This window comes from Bos indicus x Bos taurus, chromosome 26 (genome assembly GCF_003369695.1).
Source record: "Bos indicus x Bos taurus breed Angus x Brahman F1 hybrid chromosome 26, Bos_hybrid_MaternalHap_v2.0, whole genome shotgun sequence".
Taxonomy (NCBI): Eukaryota; Metazoa; Chordata; class Mammalia; order Artiodactyla; family Bovidae; genus Bos; species Bos indicus x Bos taurus.
Window position 1 is genome coordinate 28,633,388 of NC_040101.1, and position 8,490 is coordinate 28,641,877.

The following is an 8,490-nucleotide window of genomic DNA, read 5'->3' on the forward strand; positions in this document are numbered from 1 at the left end:
ACCAGAGACTTTTCCAATGAGTCAACTCTTCGCATGAGGAGTTTCAAAGTATTGGAGTTTCAGCTTTAGCATCAGTCTTTCCAAAGAACATCCAGGACTGATCTCCTTTAGAACGGACTGGTTGGATCTCCTTGCAGTCCAAGGGACTCTCAAGAGTCTTCTCCAACACCATAGTTCAAAAGCATCATTTCTTCAGCACTCAGCTTTCTTCACAGTCCAACTTTCACATCCATACATGACCACTGGAAAAACCATAGCCTTGACTAGACGGACCTTTGTTGGCACAGTAATGTCTCTGCTTTTGAATATGCTATCTAGATTGGTCATAACTTTCCTTCCAAGGAGTAAGTGTCTTTTAATTTCATGGCTGCAATCACCATCTGCTGTGATTTTGGATTTAACTTAAAGTTATGTAATTGTTTCCTCTTCTATTAAATTATAAGTTCCTGGGACAGATCTTAAAAGTATATCTCATTTTGTTGGGCTTCCCTTTATTGCACTTCACAGATCTTGTGTTTTCTACAAATTGAAGACTCATGCGAACTCTACATTTTCAGATGGTGGTTAGCGTGTTTTTGTCAGGTGAGTATATGCTCCTCGGTTCTGTCTCGTCACAACAAAGATTTGGAGTGACGGACATTAAAGCCCTAGGCGTGTCACAGCTCTCAGGTCTTGGACAGACTGTGTTATAGCTCTCAGGTCTCGAATGGACCGTGTTATAGCTTTTAGACAAATCAGTGTTATAGCTCTGTGTTTCAGCTCTATTTTATTTAGATAATAACAGGAAAATCCGTCTTCGAGGTGTGAGGGCATGTTGACTCAAAGATGCGAAGACAAGAGCGCCCCAGAGTGCAGGAGAGAGAAGGAGCCCCAGCCCTTTGGCTCCTCTTTTTATGTTTTTCTCTCCCTGGGCCTGTCCTATGTAAATTGGGCCAGCCAGGAGTGTTGTTTGTTTTACCTGAGGTCCTCACTCCGGTCCTCAGACCTTCCTTTGTTCTATTTTCTCGGGCTTTTCTCTTCCTTATCTTTTAGCCACCGCCATTCTGGACTCCTTTTCCCTATTCTAACTACCTAACATTTTAATTAAGGTATATTATTGGGCTCCAAAATCACTGTGGATGGTGACTGCAGCCATGAAATTAAAAGAGGCTTGCTTCTTGGAAGAAAAGCTATGACAAACCTAGACAGAGTATTAAAAAGCAGAGACATCACTTTGCAGCAAAGGTCCGCTTTGCTGCAACTATTGAAGCCCTCACGCCCTAGAGCCTGTGCTCTGCAACGAGAACCCACTGCAGTGAGAAACCTGCTCACTGCAACTAGAGAAAGCTCGTGCACAGCAATGAAGACCCAGTGCAGCCAAAATAAATAAATAAATAAATAATTTTTAAAATGGTTTAAGTATGGGGTAAATATAACTTTTATATGCACCAGAAAACCAAAAATTCATATGACTCACTTTATTGCAATATTTGCTTTATTGCAGTAATCTGGAACTGAGCTCACAACCTTTGAGGTACACTCTGTATAAAATTTTTAATCTCTAATGATTAACAGATTAAAAACTAACATTGCCATTGTTACAATGTGTAAAAAGATTGGGGAGGGGAGGCGAGGGGAGGCAGCTGCTGAACGTTCTGTGACCAAGGAATTTTCATATAATCACACAGGTGTACATTTTGCAACTGATTTGTCTTGGAAGAGTCACAACAAACCTATATTATTCAAGCTAGACATCTGGACATAGGAGTCTTCTCATTACCTGATAGTGTGAGTAGAGATGTATATAATATTCCAGAAGACATTATAACAATACAGTGAGCAGCTACTTTTCTTACTATTGTAGAACACAGAATTTCAGAAATGGTTCACCAATATCTTTTACACCGTGGTTTTCATATCTCCATTTCCAGGTAGGCTGGAAGAAAATGAATAGACAGTTCTCCAAAGAAGGCATACAAGTGGCCAATAAGCACATGAAGAGATGGTCAGTATCATTAGCCATCAGGGAAATACAATTCAAAACAACGGCACCTAAGTCACCAGTGTGAGCTACATCATGTGCGAGGCAGCATTACTACCCCAAAGAAGCTTCAAAACTAATCTGGGGCAATTTGCCAGCAAGCACAAGTAGGACACCCAAAGGAGTCTCAAGTTCCAGATGCAGCTCCAGGACATGTGTGCCACCATTGGGATGGATCCCCTGATTTACGGAAAATGATTTTGGTCTGAGATGCTGGGCATACAGATTATCAAAGTGTGCCTAGCCTTGAAGCACCAGAATGGAAGTTTGAGAACTTTGGAGGAACTGCTACATCAACAGGTTTTATAGGGAAGGGAAAAATTCAATCCAGATGTCAGCCAAGACAACTTGATAAGGGTCATCAAGCAAATAAAGGCCCATGGCACTGGCTTCAGCATTACCCCTGTGGGTGGCACTACCATATTCACTCTGTTCCAGCTGAGCTCAATATGAATTACAAACAATGAGGTGCTAGAGCTGGCAGGGAAGAATGGCTACAGGACCACCAGTGAGACAAAAGCCAGTCTTGAATGGGAGACAGAGTGATTACTACAAGTGCTGGAACACATGCTGATGGCAGGGCTGGCCTGCCTAGCCAGCCTCTACAGCAAACTACTGTCTTCCAGCTCTCTTCACTGACCTCCCCTCTCAGATTACAGCTCAGAAGGCCAGAGAATTCCTCTCCTGAATCTAGGAATGTGGAAGGCAGCACAGCAGGATGCAGGAAGGAGAGAGCGAGCAGCTATTGACTGGTGAATAAAACCTGAACCAGGAATTACCTGACTGTCCAGTGGTTAGAACCCAGTGCTTTCACTGCTGAGGTCCAGGTTCTACCCCTTGTCATCCAAGAACTAAGATCCCACAAGCCATATAGCACAAACGGAGAAAAAAAAAAATTCTGAACAATTTTGCTTAAAAAAAAATAGAATAAATAAAACAGATTCAGAAATTTTAATGGTGATGGAACAAACAAGAACATAAAAGCTGCTACTATAAATATGCTTTATATCTTCAAAAAGATAGAGGAAAACCTGACCAAGATAATTAAAGAAGTGGAAGATAAAGGAAAGATCCAAATGAAACCTCTAGATATGAAAAACATAGTATCTGAAATGGAAAATACACTGGATGGAATAAAAGCAGATGCTGAAGATTGGTGATTAGAAGAAACAGAAATAGAAACTAAGCAAGGTGAAGTACAGAGACAGAAAAAAATGAACAGAATACCATTTGTGTATGGACTAATATTAAGCAGACTGACATATATGTAATATCTCAAGAGGATCCCATTAAGAGAGAAGATGCATGAAAAAAGGCTTAGAAAAAAATATTTAAAGACAAAATGACCATAAATTTTCCAAATTTGCTGAAAGCTATAAAATTCATGGATCCAAGAAGCTTAATGAATCCCAAGCAGAATAAACCTGGGGAAAACCACATCATATTATGTCACAATAAAATTTCTGAAACCACTGACAAAGAGAAAACATTAAAAGCAGCCAGAGAAAAAAGACATATTTCTTACAAAAGAATCAATATACGAATGACATAGAATTCTTATCAGAAATTATACAAACCAGATCTTACACAAAAACCCAAATGAATTTTTTGGCCAACCCAATATATTTTACCCCAATAAGAAAATTAAAGGAAAAAGAACTATTTTTTTAAGACAAAGATGAGAAAATTCATCACTGGGATTTTGATGAATGACAAAATTACTGGTCTAAAAGAAATACGAAAGGAAGTTCTCACTGCTTCCAAATGATACCATGTGGAAATGTGGATCTACACAACATAATGAAAAGTGTCAGAAATAGTAAATATGAGTAAACATAAAATACACTTAATATTTAATCTCTTCAAAAGATAATTGGTTCTTTAAAGCAAAAATTACAACAGGATTTATAGTACATGTAAAAGAAAAATGTATGATCACAGTAGCACAAAAGAGGAAAAAAATTACTGCTGTACTGTTTTATAGTATACATGAAGTGATACATTATTTGAAGGTAGACTGATATTCAAAGATTGTATTTTATAGGGAATTCCCTGGTGACCAGGTGGTTAGGACTGTGCACTTTCACTGTCCTGGCCAAGCTTCAATCCCTGGTCAGGAAACTAAGATCAAAGTTCCCCTCTAAGCCATACAAGATGACCAAAAAAAAAAAAAAAAATCTATTTTATAAACTATAGAGCAACAACTAAAGAAATAAAGATACAACTAATAAGCCAATAATGAAGACAAAATAGAATCACAAAAAAATTCAATCTGAAAGAAATCAGGGAGACAATAAAAAAGGAACAAAGAGAAGATTGGGCAAATAGGAAGTAACTGAAAGATGGTAGTTTCAAACTCAATCATGTTGATAATTACATTAACTTTAAATGTAGTAAACACCCCAATCAAAAGGCAAGGAAGGTCAGATTGGATTCAAAAACCAAAACCAAAACTATAGAGTTTCTTGTCTATAAGAAACTCACTTAAATATAAAGAAACATATGGTTAAAAGTAAAAAGATGAGAGAATATATATTATACAAATAAGAACCAAATGAAAGTCAGAACGGCTATATTAAAAATAAGAAATAGACAAATCTGCAATTATAGTTGGAGATTTTAGCACTTTTCCCTAAGTAACTGATAGTAAAGCTAGACAGAAAATCAGTAATAATATAAATTTGAAGAACACTGTCAACCAATTTGATTTTTTAAATTCTTATTTATTTCTCTTTAGCTGTGCTGTCTTCACTGCTGTACAGGCTTTTTTCTAGTTGTGGCAAGCAGGGGCTACTCTCCAGTTGCAGTGCGTGGGCTTCCCTTATTGCAGAGCACAGGCTCTAGGGTGCACAGGCTTCAGGAGTTTCCACTCCTGGGCTCTAGAGCACAGTCTCAATAGTTGTGGCACAAGGGCTTATTGTAGAACATACTGTTCTGCAGTATGTGGGATCTTTCCAGATCAGGGATGGAACCTGTGTCTTCTGCACTGGCAGGCAGATTTTTTACTACTGAGCCAGCAGGGAAGCCCCATCAATTTGATTTTAGTGACATTTATGGAACATCACCAACTCCAAACACATTATTCTCAAGTGCGCATGAATCATTTACCATGAAAGACTATGTGCATATTTGTGGTAAATTGCTTTAGTTGTAACTGACTCTTTGTGACCTCATGGACCGAAGCCAGCCAGGCTCTTCTGTCCACGGGATTCTCCAGGCAAGAATACTGGAGTGGGTTGCCATGCCCTCCTCGAGGGGAATCTTCCCAATCCAGGGATAGAACACACATTGGTTAAGTCTCTTGCATTGGCAGGCAGGTTCTTTACTACTAGCACCAGCTGGGAAGCCCCAGGTAGACTATAATCTAGGTCATAAGACAAATCTGAATAAATACATTTTGGCAATGTGTTATAAAACTAAACTTTCTCTTAATCATACAATTTGGCACTCATGCTCCTTGGTATTTATCCAAATGAGTTGAAAACTTATGTCTACACAAAAACCTGCACATAAATGTTTACACACTTGAATTTAGCCAAAAGGCCAAGAAGCAACTGCACGTAAGTATTTATAGCAGCTTTATTCATAATTACCCAAACTTTGAAATAACCAAGATATCCTTCAACACATAAATAGGAAAAAAAAAACCAGTGGCACATCCATATAATGACTATTATTCAGCAATAAAAGGAATGAGCTATCAAACCGTGACAAGATATGGAATAAACTTGAATGTATTTTACTAAGTGAAAGAAGCCAGCTCAAAAGTCTACATACTGTATGAGTCAAACTATTTGACAATTCAGAAAAGGTAAAACCACAGATACAGTACAAAAATCAGTGTTGCCAGGGGTAGGTAGGAAAGAGGGAAGAATGGAAAGAACACAGAGAATTTTTAGGGCAATTAAGCTACTCTGTATGAATAACTTAAGGTGGCATCTCTTGTCACAGAGCACAGGCTCTAGGCGCTCAGGCTTCAGTAGTTGCGACTTGTGGACTCAGTAACCGTGGTGCATGGCCTTCAGTTACTCTGTGACATGTGGAGTCTTTCTAGACCAGAAATCAAACCCATGTCTCCTGCAATGGCTGGTGGATTCTTATCAACTGTACCCCCAGGAAAGTCCTGACATTTTTTTAATTGGCGTTCTTGGACTTGAATTGTTTTTTAAATTGGAGTATAGTTGCTGTAGCCCACAAATTGCATGGTGTGGCAAAAACAATTTTTTTGGAAAGAAATAGAGGTATATATTTTGAAAGCTGCAGGAGATTTTAAGAGTAATTAAGATAAAATATGCATTTAAAAAATATATTTTGAAAACAGAGGGAGTCATAGTAAATGAGGTAAAGTATGCATCCAAAGAATAGCAAGGAGAAATAAGAAAGCCTTCCTTAGTGATCAATGCAAAGAAATAGAGGAAAACAATAGAATGGGAAAGACTAAAGATCTCTTCAAGAAAATTAGAGATACCAAGGGAACATTTCATGCAAAGATGGCACAAAAAAGGACAAAAACAGTATAGATCTAACAGAAGGAAAAGATATTTAGAAGAGGTGGAAAGAATACACAGAACTATACAAAAAAGATCTTCAGGACCCAGATAACCATGATGGTGTGATCACTCACCTAGAGCAAGACATCCTGGAATACGAAGTCAAGTGGGCGTTAGGAAGCATCACTATGAACAAAGCTAGTGGAGGTGATGGAATTCCAGTTGAGCTATTTCAAATCCTAAAACATGATGCTGTGAATGTGCTGCATTCAATATGCCAACAAATTTGGAAAACTCAGCAATGGCCACAGGACTGGAAAAGGTCAGTTTTCATTCCAATCCCAAAGAAAGGCAATGCCAAGGGAAGTTCAAACTACCACACAATTGTACTCATCCCACATGCTAGCAAAGTAATACTGAAAATTCTCCAAGTGAGGCTTCAACAGTACATGAACTGAGAACTCAAGATGGTCAAACTGGATTTAGAAAAGGCAGAGGAACCAGAGATCAAATTGCCAGCATCTGTTGGGATGAAGAAAAAGCAAGAGAATTCCAGAAAAACATCTACTTCAGCTTTATTGACTATGCCAAAGCCTTTGACTATGTGGATCACAACAAACTGTGAAAAATTCTTAAAGAGATGGGAATACAAGACAGACCACCTTACCTGCCTCTTGAGAAGTCTATATGCAGGTCAAGAAGCAACAGTTAGAATCTGACATTGAACATCGGATTGGTTCCAAATTGGGAAAGGAGTACATCAAGGCTGTATATTGTCACCCTGCTTATTTACCTTATAATGCAGAGTACATCATGTGAAATGCTGGGCTGGATGAAGCACAAGCTGGAATCAAGATTGCCAGGAGAAATATCAATAACCTCGGATACCCAAATGACAACACCCTTGTGGCAGAAAGTGAAGAGGAACTAGAAAGCCTCTTGATGAAAGCGAAAGAGGAGAGTGAAAAAGCTTGCTTAAAACTCAACATTAAAAAAAATGAAGATCATGGCATCTGGTCCCATCACTTCATGGCAAATAGATGGGGAAACAATGGAAACAGTGACAGACTTTATTTTCTTGGGCTCTAAAACCATTGCAGATGGTGACTGCAGCCATGAAATTAAAAAAAACTCTTGTTTCTTGGAAGAAAAGCTATGCCCAACCTAGACAGCGTATTAAAAGCAGAGACAAAGGGCCATCTAGTCAAAGCTATGGTTTTTCCAATAGTCATGTATGGCTGTGAGAGTTGGACCATAAAGAAGGCTGAGCACTGAAGAATTGATGCTTTTGAACTGTGATGTTGGAGAAGACGCTTGAGAGTCCCTTGGACTGCAAGGAGATCCAGCCAGTCAATCCTAAAGGAAATCAGTCCTGAATATTCATTGGAAGAACTGATGCTAAAACTGAAGCTCCTGTACTTTGGCCACCTGATTTGAAGAACTAACTCATTGGAAAAGCCCCTGATGCTGGGAAAGATTGAAGGCAGGAGAAGGGGACAACAGAGGAAGAGATGGTTGGATGGCATCACCGACTTGATGAACATGAGTTTGAGTGAGCTCCGGGAGTTGGTGATGGACAGAGAAGTCTGGCGTGCTACAGTCCATGGGGTTGCAAACAACTGGACATGACTGAGCAACTGAACTGAACTGATGCATCTGAAAGGAATACTTTTCGTGAATATTTCTTTGAAAAGAAAGGAAGTCCAGAGACTTCCCTGGTGGTCCAGTGGTTAAGACTTTACATTCGCAATGAAGGGGGCACAGGTTTGATCCCTGGCCAGAAATTAAGATCCAGAATGTTGCCCAGTGCAGCACAACTCCCCACCCCCTGCCAAAAAAAAAAAAACAAACAAGAAAGAAAGGAAGTCCTAGCGTTATATTCTAAGTGTTCAGCATAATGAAATATGACCTAGGAGTTTCTTCAATTAGGGGATTGGCAGATTCCCCTCATCAGACTATTTTCATAGACTTCACTCTTCC

The 8,490-nt window shown here is 39.0% G+C and overlaps 1 pseudogene; it reads left to right on the forward strand.

Moving 5' to 3' along the window:
- Positions 1-2,056: 2,056 nt before the first annotated feature.
- LOC113884391 lies at positions 2,057-3,510 on the forward strand (annotated as a pseudogene).
- The last annotated feature ends 4,980 nt before the right edge of the window (positions 3,511-8,490 follow it).